Source organism: Miscanthus floridulus, chromosome 4 (genome assembly GCF_019320115.1).
Source record: "Miscanthus floridulus cultivar M001 chromosome 4, ASM1932011v1, whole genome shotgun sequence".
Taxonomy (NCBI): Eukaryota; Viridiplantae; Streptophyta; class Magnoliopsida; order Poales; family Poaceae; genus Miscanthus; species Miscanthus floridulus.
The window spans coordinates 26,520,480-26,532,983 of record NC_089583.1 but is presented as its reverse complement, the minus strand read 5'-3'; the positions used below and the strand labels follow the sequence as shown (position 1 = coordinate 26,532,983).

The 12,504-nt window shown below is 49.0% G+C and overlaps 1 pseudogene; it reads right to left on the bottom strand.

Annotated features, from left to right (window-relative positions):
• Nucleotides 1–7,884: 7,884 nt before the first annotated feature.
• LOC136548284 (receptor kinase-like protein Xa21) lies at nt 7,885–12,209 on the bottom strand (annotated as a pseudogene).
• Nucleotides 12,210–12,504: the final 295 nt, after the last annotated feature.

Genomic DNA, 12,504 nt, shown 5'->3' with positions numbered 1-12,504 from the left:
CCTCCAAGTCTCCCACACAAGAGTTGGGGCGATGCTCAACCCCGACATCGCCCGGCCACTGACAAAAAGTGCAGATAAGTCATACTCCAAAAAGACTCAACAGCAAAAGACCGAAAAGGGACAAAGGAAAACATACCGGGAGGTGAGCGGCATGATTCTGAAGGCAGGACCCGACGTCAACGGGCCTGTAGGGCAAGGACCGCTCCCAGGCTGCGACCCGCGCCCCCTCACTTCAGCCGGGGGTGGAGTCCTCCTAACCGGCTCCTACCCGGCCTGCGGGTCACCATGACCCTTGGCTCGGGACTCCTCGACCGGAGTAGCAGGCAGAGCATCCTCTGGCTACGAGTTGCATGACGCACTGGTGCCAGTCCGCTCCTCGGACCGCCCAGCATGCTCGGCCACATCCATGGCAGGCAGGGCATCCTTCGGCTACGAGTCGTGCTCTGGCACCACTCCCGGCGATGCACTGGTGCCAGTTCGCTCCTCAGACCGCCCAGTTTGCTCGGCCACATCCGTGGCAGGCGAGGACGGGACCGGCGACACCACCAAGGGGCGCGGTGACTGCGTTCGCTTTGCCTCCCATTCACCGACGACGTCCACGCTCGCCGCACGCTTCCTCAGCATGGGAACCGCCGCACGCTGCTCCGCCTCCTGCTCATCACCAGCGGACGTCGCCGCAGGGTCATGACGCTCCGCCGAGGTCACAACGACCTCCCGACTTTCCTCCTCCTCGGAGAAAACCATGTCATCCACATCCGTGGGATCCTCCGATGCGAGCTCTGACTCGATGTCGCTCCTACGTTCCCCGGCCTTCATGCGCCGCGCGATCTCCTGCTCGTTTTCCTGCTTCCGCCAAACCTCCCTGGTTCTCTTCTTCTTCCTGGCGTCTACCGCCTCCTTCTAGGCGGCCTGTTGGGCCGTGCCCTCCGGTCCCTTGGGAAGGTGCGGCCGAGACTTGTAGACTCCAAGTCCCTACAGAACGGATGGCCTGAGATCAAGAAATAGGAAAAAGCAGAGGAAAAAGTGTGGACGGAATAGAAAGGAGCATACCAGTCTCGACACGACCGAGGAGTTGAAAGGTGCGGGCTTCCCATCGATCCTCTCTTTGGGCTTTAGCTGTAGCACCCGGCCAAGGCGACTCCAGACCTCGTCGTCCGGCAGATCCTCCGGCGACGCACGGTCCGAGTTCGACGGGCCGCCGTACTTCCACATCGGCCGCATCCTCTCTGCCAACAGTGCAACCCGGTGGTGGTAGAGGGTGTGGAACACCCGCACCCTATGACCCCCCACCTCGATGACCCCCCACCTTATGCTTCTCCTTACGGGCACAACCCCATGACCAACTATCCTGCTTCTCTGGCCTCCCACCGGTAAACACCGGGAACAACGCCCCCACCGGATTCCTGATGTAAAACCACTCCCCATGCCACCCCCAGTTGGAGTCATAGGGGTTGTACGTGGGATACGAGCCTCCCGTGCTCGGTTTCCTCTACAGGGTGAAACCCCCCACCAGCGCGATCTCGACCGGATTCCCCACCATCGAGGCTCTCCCAGAGAATAGCCACCGGAAGAAATCTGCATGCGGCTCCATCCTAAGGAAAGCCTCGTAGACGGTGATGAAGCGGGCGATGTGCAGCACCCTCATTGGATTAAGGTGCTATAGCTCCAGAGCCCACTCATTGAGGAGCCCACGTAGGAACCAATGGGCGGGGTACCCTAACCTGTGCTCATGGAAGGTGAGAAAAGACACCACCTCGTTAGGCCAAGGTTGTGGAAACTCCTCCCTTCCAGGAACCCTCCAGTGCGCCACCTCCTTCGGCGGCAGGAACCCCTTCGTGACAAAGGCCTTCAACACCGACTCCCTCATGGTGGATGACCTCCAGTCTGACATTTTGCTCCGGGATCACAAAAGGATTGGTGAGTCTTTCTCTTCTCCCTCGCTCTCTCCCCTTTCTTTCCTAGAAACCACCGTGGCTCTCAGGAACGCTCATGGCAAGAAGGAAGAGGAAAGGAGGCGGCAGATGAGGAAAAGGTGAAAGAACAGGGTGAAAACCTTCTCCCTTCTCCTACTTAAGGAAAGGGTACAACAGTTAGGGGAGAGCGTGCCGATCGGGAAAGACGAAACGGTGGAGCAAAAAACCCTCTCTCTTTCCCATTTAATGCAGATGAGACGCGCTCTGACCGATGGGACGTGACCTGCCCGATGAAACGGCTCCTAATTAGACGGGACATGGCCTAGGCATGGCCCACCACTACCGCACGCCAGCCACTACCGCACTACGGGCACAAGAACCAAAGCGCCACCGCACACAGGCGGCTCTCCGCATCCCCAGGTGGGACTTGGAAAAACCCAAAGTGGGATCTCTGTCGGGAGAGACCATCGGGCTTCCTAAGTCGATCGAACGGCTTAGGAAACACACCAAGAGATAGGTAGGGAGCGAAGGGATGCCCCATGTAGGCCACGCCGACTCCGTCACGAACGATGAGCACGGGTCCCAGTCGGACGTTTTCTAATTGGAGCTCTTCAAACCCCGTCACTCGGAGTCATCAAGGTAACACTACCAAACCTCTCTATTTCTTTATAAATCATTTCATACATCCATACGCGCATTCATTCCATATGCCCGTGCCTACCGGATGATTCGAGCCCTGAACCGCTCGGGGGCTCGAGAACTAAGCATCGCACGTGCAGCGAAATGCATCACAACGCTCCGTGTTGCGTCATGAAGCGGCGGTTGCCGCGTTCGACAAAGGCAACAAACAGAGCCAGGGGAGAAAAACGTAGATGAGCCCCGTGCGGCCCTCGCCCAGTCTGGCAGATAGGGTCATCTCAACCTTCTCGTTCAATCCTGAACCTCTCACCAAGCCCACAGAATCTCCATTGAGGGGAGGCCGTTAGGCCACCCGGGTTAGTCTCCGGAACGACCCAGGCATCTGCTGGGTTGCAGGTAAAGGAGCAGTGGAATGCCACAAGAGGGCTATGATGACCCCGTCATGAACGACGAACCCGGATTCCACTTGATCATACCCATTAGCGAACTCACCGAGCGCATCACTCGAGCCCGAGCGATCAGGACAAGCGACAAAACTCAGCCCCTCTGGTTGTGAGGAACCGAGGACGGGGTAATGCACATAGCTCACATCAACCCCTACTAAGGCCCAATAGGGCTTGGGGGCTCAAGACACAAATGCCTGGGTCTGCGACCCCAAACTCGCCAGGATCCATGACTCTAATTCGCCCGGTCCCACGGCGCGCACCGACGCTAGGATCCATGAGCTCTGGCTCGTCCGATCCTGAAACTAACTAACTAACTGCCTCGGCTGTGCGAACTACACCGAGGCTAGGGTCTACGACCCTGATCTCACCCCATTCAGCTACGCTTCGATTGTGCTCCAAACACCTGGGTCTGCGACCCCAATCTCGCTCCATCTGGCTATGCTTCGACTGCACACTAAACGCCTGGGTCCGCGACCCCAAACTTGCCCCACCAGGATCCATGACTCCGACTCACTCGATCCCATGGCGCGCACTGATGCTAGGATCAGTGAGCCCCGTCTCGTCCGATCCCTTGACTATCTGCCTCGTCCGATCCCACGGCACACACTGACGCCAGGATCAGTGAGCCCCGTCTCGTCCAATCCCTTGACTAACTGCCTCGCCTGATCCCACAGTGCGCACCGATGCTAGGATCAGTGAGCCCCGTCTCATCTGGTCCCATGACTAACTGCCTCGCTTGATCCCACGGCACGCACCGACGCTAGGATCAGTGAGCCCCGTCTCGTCTGATCCCTTCACTAACTGCCTCGCCCGATCCCACGACGTGCACCGACGCTAGGATCAGTGAGCCCCGTCTTGTCTGGTCCCGTGACTAACTGCCTTGCCCGATCCTACGGCGCGCACCGACACTAGGATCAGCGAGCTCCATCTCAAACTGATCCCTAAACTAACAAAACTAACCGCCTCGGCTGCACAACAACACCTAGGTTGACAAATCCATCTCAAAACTAGAAAACACGCACACACGCCCGCTAACAAACACCCCCAGATGGTTCCACTTGAACCGCCCGGGGCTACACCCATGGGTGCGCTCGCGCGCACCCACCGATGAAACAAAAACCTCCCCGCTGGCAAAAACACCCAAATAGTTCTGCCCGAACCGCCCGGGGGCTCGGGGGCTACACCCACGGGTGCGCTCGCGCGCACCCGCCATCAAGGCAAAAATCCCCTAGACGATCCTGCTCGAATCGCCCGGGGGCTCGGGGGCTCCTGTCGGGTTCATAAACCCGGGGTCCCTCGCAGACCGGCTTCCCAACAAAGGCTCGCCCCAAGCTGACAACGCGCAACTCATGGGCCGGCCCAAGTATCGGAACGAAGGGCCAGAAAGGCGATCCAATCACCAATCGGAAGGCCTGGCCGAGGAGGAACGACGCCCGCTTTCCGACTCCGGCCCACTTCTCCGACTGGAGCGCTCGCTTCGGTCTCTAGCCCGCCCCCGGATGGCCTCTCCGACCGAAAGGCCCAGTAAAGCACTACCTCTGACTCTGACCCCACGTCTCCGACCGGGGTACGCTGAAACCCTGTCCGCTGCTCTTCTATGACTAGCACAACTAGAACCGACTAGGACCAACCGATCGGGGACGCCCGCTCAGAAGGGACTAGGAAACAAACAGAGAAAGCGAGGCAAGGCGCACAAGCCAAACCATGATACCCGAAACCGTACCCTGTACACCTGTAGGAACAGTACTCTGCAACCGCCTTAACACAAACAGTATTATAGGCGCCGACATTTCCCTCTACAGTATTGTGGGCGCTGCTAACTCCCATACGGTAAGGCCCCCTACATGCCTCTGGGCATCGACAGTGTTGTGGGCGCCGGGATTTACCGTACCGAGTGAACATGGTGAAACTCTTCACATGCCTCTAGGCATCAACAGTATGCAGGAGCCAACATCTGCCATACCCGAAACAAGACAACGTAACCTCCCACATGCATCTAACATCCAACAGTGTTGTGGGCGCCTACCATCATCCTGTACCCACCAGCGTGGGCAACAAGACTTAGAAGAATACATACTCTCTCCCTCTCACTTGTAAGGCCATCCCCTTCATCTATAAAAGGGGATGCGCTCTCTCCCAAAGAAAAGAACCCAAGTTGATCCAAGCTCACTATCTCACAACCACAGAACCGTCAGGTTCGGACCTCAAGCACACGCTTGAACACTTAGCTCATAGCGGAGCTCCTGTCGCTCTCGGCCCTTCCGACCGGAGCCGACCGGACCTCTTGTACACCCCATCTTTCTCCTTCTCGTTTGTAACCCCACAGCAAACTTCGAGCACCTGGACTCAGGAATAAAGTCACCGACCAACTCAAACTAGACATAGGGCGCGTTACCTGAACCAGTATAAACCCTATGTCATTGAGTGCTAGGCCACCTCCGATCACAACGTACGGCAAAACTAAAAATATTTACTTGTTGGTCACTTTCTGCACCGACAGTGTGTTTGTACACTTTTGATTTCGCCCAACTGATTAGCCTATCAAATTCACCAGAACCAATAAACATCATAGGTTTCCTCCTACTTCTCACTTCCCCTCTTTAGTTTGCTTTGTGCTGCATATGAACAGTCTATAAAACCAGTTAAGGCATTCCTTCTATTGGTGCGGAAACTGCTAATATGTTTGCCATCTCCCAGGGAAAATGGGGTTTTATAGTGCTCTGTGTCTGAAATAGGTTCCATAAGTAACAACAATTCTTGATATCACGCAACAAGTATTTCGGTAAAATTATGCAAACCAAATTGTTCTCTTTAGTTTGCTTTGTGCTGCATATGAACAGTCTATAAAACCAATTAAGGCATTCCTTCTATTGGTGCGGAAACTGCTAATATGTTTGCCATCTCCCAGGGAAAATGGGGTTTTATAGTACAATAGGTTCCATAAGTAACAACAATTCTTGATATCATGCAACAAGTATTTCGATAAAAATATGCAAACCAAATTGTTACTCATGCAAAAAAAAATGTATGATGGAGAGTAGGAAGAGTTCACATAATGTGTGTTCATATGAGCATGCGTCAATGATCTACTATGAACCTTTTGTTCACAAATTTGGTGTGATAACTAGTACCACTGCTGCAATGTTTCATGTCCAAAGTTCATGAACTGATGGATAGTGGCAGGCGGATGGGATGTCTTCTCTTTGTGCTTACAGAAGAGAAGTGTTCCACTTCTTCTTAATCCACTAAAGCATTTGTGCATCTAAATATTGGTGTTCATGTACCATAGTACCACCTGTGGGAATGCAAATGTAACAAAAATCAAGCATCGCCACTCTGTCTCTCCGGTCAATCCCGTCACGGCGTCACCACTTCTTTTTGTCATATTGATGTTTGCTTCATTGTCCTCCTTATCAGCCTCTCTCATAGCCATAGATGTCCAGTCATGACCCTTGTAAATATACTTAACATGTACTTGATAGTCTTGATGCTCCTACATGCCTCAACATTGATGTGGTAGTTGAACAAACATAGGAGATATGAGTTGTATGGCATGACCCATCTATTGCCAAGCTCTTGTTTGCGAACCTTTTCTTTTTGCCAATCTTCATGCTATCTTTAAACTGAGTATGAATCATTTCCATGTATTATGACCTCGTTGAAAGGTTGCGAGTAACGATTCTTGCATGAATCACGACCCTTTGTGCACGGGCAATTGTGATTAAGAGCTTCACATGGTCCATGCATCATATGCTTGGTAACCATTTTGTACAAGTCTGGGTACTTCTTTGTCAAGTGTCTTTTCTCATGAAGGCGGACATAATGGCTGATATTACTTGGGATGACACTAGTGAGTGTGTTTTGGCCTACGTGAAGGCGTCCCCCCAGAACTGCAATTAACTCTGATGGAGACAGCACTACATTAGTGAACAGTAGATGTTGTGATATGCATGACAATTGTGTTGGATAGAATGTACTCATGATCATGTTGAATACTTTCCCTCAATACCAATTGCAAAATTTTAAATGTGTTTAAGCACAATGCCTGTGCCTAGTGATTCTTGATGGGTGTTCCTTAGTGCATGCTCATACAACTTGGTCCTACAATTTAGCTGCACTAGTGGAGTTTGTGGATGGCGACTCTAGGGATCCTGCGACCATTGAGTTGGTGCCGTGTTGGTCAAGAGGATGACGCGTGGTACCAACTAGACGGCTAAGGTGGAATCCACGCATAGGGGATGACATAGTAGCCCAGGTAGACATTGGTGGTGGAGGCCTTGCGGTAGGTGCCTAGGACTCCCTACTGCCATGCACAGACGCGACTAATGCATGAGTGTCGGGGACATTCGTTGATGCTGAGCAGGTGGGGGATATTTGGCACGGGCACTAGATCAACTTGGCTGGCATTGGCGCCACCTCTAAGGAGGCAACAGGCGACAACTATCTCACCTTGTGCTGGCTCCATGGACTCGCGTTCCTCTCCAAAGCAGGGAAGGAGCACCATCATTGAGCCCACAGCACTGGGTTAGGGCATTAGGCAAGTTGGAGGGAGGATGGGAAGAAAGGTGATTGTTGGCAATACCGAAATACAATTAACTGTATGTGAGGTCAACGTAATCAAATATGTATGAAGTGCATGGCTTGGTTATATAGCAAATTGCAATGACAAGTTTACAAATAGACGAATAGTGTAATGGCGTCGTGACATTTATACTGGCATGATTCCAACTAACCCATTACCTTTTGGGATCATCAACATTTTAACCAATGATAGTGCCTATCAGCCTATGACATAAGACAACACAACACAATTGATAAAATCTTGTACGGATCACCCCCAAATAATCAAATATGTATATTTTTTACATAACAGGAGGGGTTGCTTCATGGATAGATATATTAATAAAAGGAGATATTACAACTGGAAAAAGAGAAGCAAAAATATTACAGATTTCAACAATACATTTAGAGAAACATGATAGTATAAGGTAGTGGTGATTATATGAACTAACACCACTTAATTATTGAGTAAAAATATATTTATCTTTGATAGAATGCATCTCTACAGCAGCATCTTTCATTGACAATCGCTCCGTGGCCAATTGCTTTGAACAAAGGACACCAAGCTGAATGACAACTGCCAAACATTCCCTGGTTCTTGTTATATGTCTTGTATCATTGCTATTGTTTACTCCATCATGCATCCAGATGTTGGAATCTGCTATCTCCATAATCTTGTGAGGAAGAGCTGCCTCAGCATAACAATGCTGCAAGCTTATCCCATCTCTAAACATATCATCCGTCGGGCTCTTCCCTGTGAACGTCTCGATCAAAGTGATGCCAAGACTAAACACATCTCCCGAAGTTGAGACCGCAAGCCCTTCTCCATATTCTGCAGTGGAACGAAATATGAGGATACAAAGGTATATATGTATAAAACTGGAAGACTATTAGCAATTGGATAATCCTATTGGAGCCTTCGCCCTAGTGCTCACAAGACAAGCCATAACTAAAAATAAATCTGAGACGTTCTCATTAAAATAAAAGGCATCAGTATTCTATAGTTATCAATGGTGATAATATGCATTTGGTATATTGTGCTTTCTAAAAAAATACACACCTCTGCCATTATAAAAGCATTCTTAAATGGCATTTTCTATCTTGTATATTCAAATTACCAATATATGACATTGTGAAAACCAACTTAAAATAACCGCTCATCTTCATCTGAATTATCCATTATGCCATCATGAAAAATAACATATAGTAACCATTAAAAATTGCTTCAGTTATTACAAACATTCTAAAGTAATTCTGACTCTGAATCTAATAGCATACATCTATTGTTTTTTTTTTAAAAAAAAACTATCTGAAAAGTAACCGTAATGATTTTCCAAGTTATCCACTTATATGGCATAAATGCATGATGTGTGTCACTATGCAGACCATGGGTACATGTTTGAGGGAAGCATTGAATATGACAGTTTCCATGTCCAACGCATAGCAGAAGCTAAGATTCAAACTAAGACAGACATATGAGCAAATGGGAAAGAGCAATTTTGTTGATCTCTAACCCAATTATCCATGAATTTCTGACTTACTTTTTAACAATTACTAACCCACACTGCAGCACATATTAATTAGCTAATAGGGATATATGCTATTATTTGAAGCATGAAACAAAATAACTTGAGATACCTGGAGCAATATATCCAATGGAACCTCTTATTCCTATGGTGCTACTGGAATTCATAGGATGTTTACTTGTTGCTTCATCTAGAACTCTAGCAATGCCAAAATCTCCAACACGAGCTCGCATGTCCTGATTGAGAAGAATGTTACTTGGCTTGAGATCGCAATGGATGATCGATGGCTGGCAACCATTGTGAAGATAGTCCAAAGCATCCACGATATCCACAGCAATATCCAACCTCTGTGATAGGCTAAGTGCTCCTAGTCCATTTTGGCCTTCTAAATTTGAGTGGATCCATCTATCTAAGCCGCCATTAGCCATGAACTCAAAGACTAGTGCTCTGAAGTCTTGACCCTGGTGGTTGATGCTAGAACAACATGTAATGATCTTTAGAAGGCATCGGTGCCTCACTCTTCTTAGTGCCTCACATTCGGCCTAGAAGCTTTTGTAGGACCCTGATTGCTAGACATTAAACACCTTAACCGCGACGACAACGGCGATTTTCTAGTGTGCCCTTGTATACTACTCCCTCCGTTCCTTAATATAAGCCATATAGTTTTTAGCACCAATATTAACGCACGGTTGGGGAAGGATGTGAGACCGAGGAAAAAAAAAAATCAGGCCATCTTCTCTCTCCCAATCAGATTGCTTCCTAAATCTAAGGGATTGGTTGGGGCATGTGCTATGTATGGTGGGAAGGTTTCCAAACTAATCGGCGTGGGAGCTGATACGTACCTATATTTTGGAATTTTCTTTAAAAATCTATATGGCTTATATTAAGGAACGGAGGGAGTATACCATATCTTCCCTTTCCAAGCACATTTGCTTCAGAAAATCCATATGTTCCTTTCAGTATATCGTTGTACGGAACTATTGGAAGCTCTATCTCTGAAAATTGTGGTGGCAAATCTTTCTTCGGTACTGTCTTGGACTTCCTATGGTGAAATCCAGCCCAAACCAGAAAAAGATGAGACTTCCTACTGTTGGGATTGTTATTCTAAGAAACATGGGTATCCCTTTCCTATTCTTTCTTGCAGAAAAGCTTGGACATTTTGGTAGATGGAGCTGTGGTATCCCCCTGCATAACACATTATTACCAACAATTGATAGTCCAGTCAAATTTTTGAAAACTCCTTCTTTTGGTATTTCACCTTGCAAACTGTTGTAGGACATATCTAGGCGAAGTAGCGATGTTGAATTAGCTAAAAGCTCTAGGATTGTTCCGGATAAATTGTTGTGGCCAAGATACAACTCCTGTAGGTTGGTAAGAGTAGCCAGGTTGCCAGGGATGCTTCCATTCAGTTTGTTGTCCGTCAAATTAAATACAGTCAAGCCTACCATGTTCTTGAACGTAGCAGGTATGCTTCCTTGGAATGAATTGCCATCCATTAAGAGGATTTCCATGACCCTGCAGTTGCCAATATTATCAGGTATCTCACCTGACAATTTGTTTCTTGACAGGATTAGCTGTCCGAGATGTACCAAACTACCGACTTCTAATGAAACTGGTCCCTCTAGCATGTTGTTGGACAGATCGAGAAACATTGAGATCGAGGGTAGCTCCATAATTTCTTTAGGAATCAAACAAGTAAGGTTGCTATTTGCCAGATCTAGGGATAAAAGTTTGCTCAAGTTTCCAATGCTTGGTGGAATTGGCCCCTGAAAATTGTTGAAGCCTGCATAAAGTTTAAGTAGACTAGAAAGGTTTCCGATGGAGAATGGTAGTCTTGAGAGGTAGTTTGAATTGAGGCCTAGCCCCTGCAATTGTGTAAGCTTCCCAATGCTTTCAGGTATCACCCCAGTGAGTAAGTTTCTGCCAAAATCAAGCATCTCAAGACCTACCAAATTTCCAATATCTGATGGGATGACACCGGATATGCTATTGTTGGAAATCTGAAGCAACTGGAGATTAGTAGACAGATTAGCCAACGAGTCTGGCAGTTTTCCTGCAAACCTGTTCCATCCAAAGGCTAGTTTCTGTAATCTGGTACAATTCGCCAAAGAACTAATAAATTCCCACTCTTCCTCGTAGTTTGCTTCTAAGATGTTACCAACCAGAGCAAACACTTCAAGATTTTGCAATCTGCCCAATCCGGAAGGAGCAATTCCAATAAAACTATTGAATTCGACAAAAAGACCCTGGAGCCTGGAGAGATTGGTTAGCGACGGTGGAAGAGGTCCAGTAAATCGGTTATTTGAAACCGCAAATGTCTGGATGCTCGAAATGTTTTTCACCAGGTCAGTTGGTAGACGGCCATGCAGCTTGTTATTTGCCACAAAAAAGTAATAAACAGATGATAGGTTGAACAGGGAAGGAGGGAGCAAACCATAGAGATTATTAAGGGAGAGTTGAAGCCACTTGAGATATGGATTGTTGCCGATGCCCGCAGGGATTGGTCCCTCCAGGAAGTTCCTTAGCAAGGACAACACGGCCAGCCGGGAAAGGTTCCCAAGAGATGACGGGATGGTTCTGGTAATGCTGTTGTTGTCCAGCGCTAGAACCGAGAGCGCCGGCATGCTGCCAATCTCAACTGGGATGCTTCCCTGCAGGCCTTTGTTGTCTTGGATGAAAATCTCACGGAGGCTGATGCAGCGGCTGATGTTACTCGGGATGACACCAGTGAGCGTGTTTTGAACCAGGTGAAGGCCTCGGAGCCGCCGGAGGGAGCCGATGCTGGCTGGGATCTCACCCTGAAGGCTGTTGTAGCTCAGGTCGAGTAAGCGCAGGAAGGTGAGGTTGCCGATGGCAGGGGAGATGGTGCCGGCGAGCCCCTGGGAACTGAGGTTCAGGCCTACCACCCTCCACCGGTGCCTCCTGCCGCAGGTGACGCCCTCCCATCTGCAGTAGCTGGTGCTCTTGTTCCACGAGTCTAGCACGCCAGAGTGGCCGGACATCTTTGCCTTGAAAGCGAGAAGAGCTCCTTCGTCACCATTATGGCTTGGCTGGCTTGGCGAGGAAGCGGTTGCACTGTTGGTTGCGGTGGCAGAGAGCAGCAAAAGCAGCTGGAGGAGCAGCATCGCTGCTGAAGGATTTGTGTAATGCGCTCATGAAGGACGTCAGAGTTTCATTAATGTATACACAAACAAGGTAAGCATGCAGAGTGCTTGTGCTTTTGGGGAATTTTTTAACTTGCTGGGTGCGCCATTAATTCCATCATGGATTGGTACCGGTGCAAGTCCGGTCAAAAGTATCTGTTAGTGAAATGAAATTCAATTATGGGTCTTCAATTACAGGTTAAATAAGATGGATTGATTGTGCCTAGCTGAATTGGGGACATGGACTGGGTTGCCTAGCTGAACCAATAAGCTCACA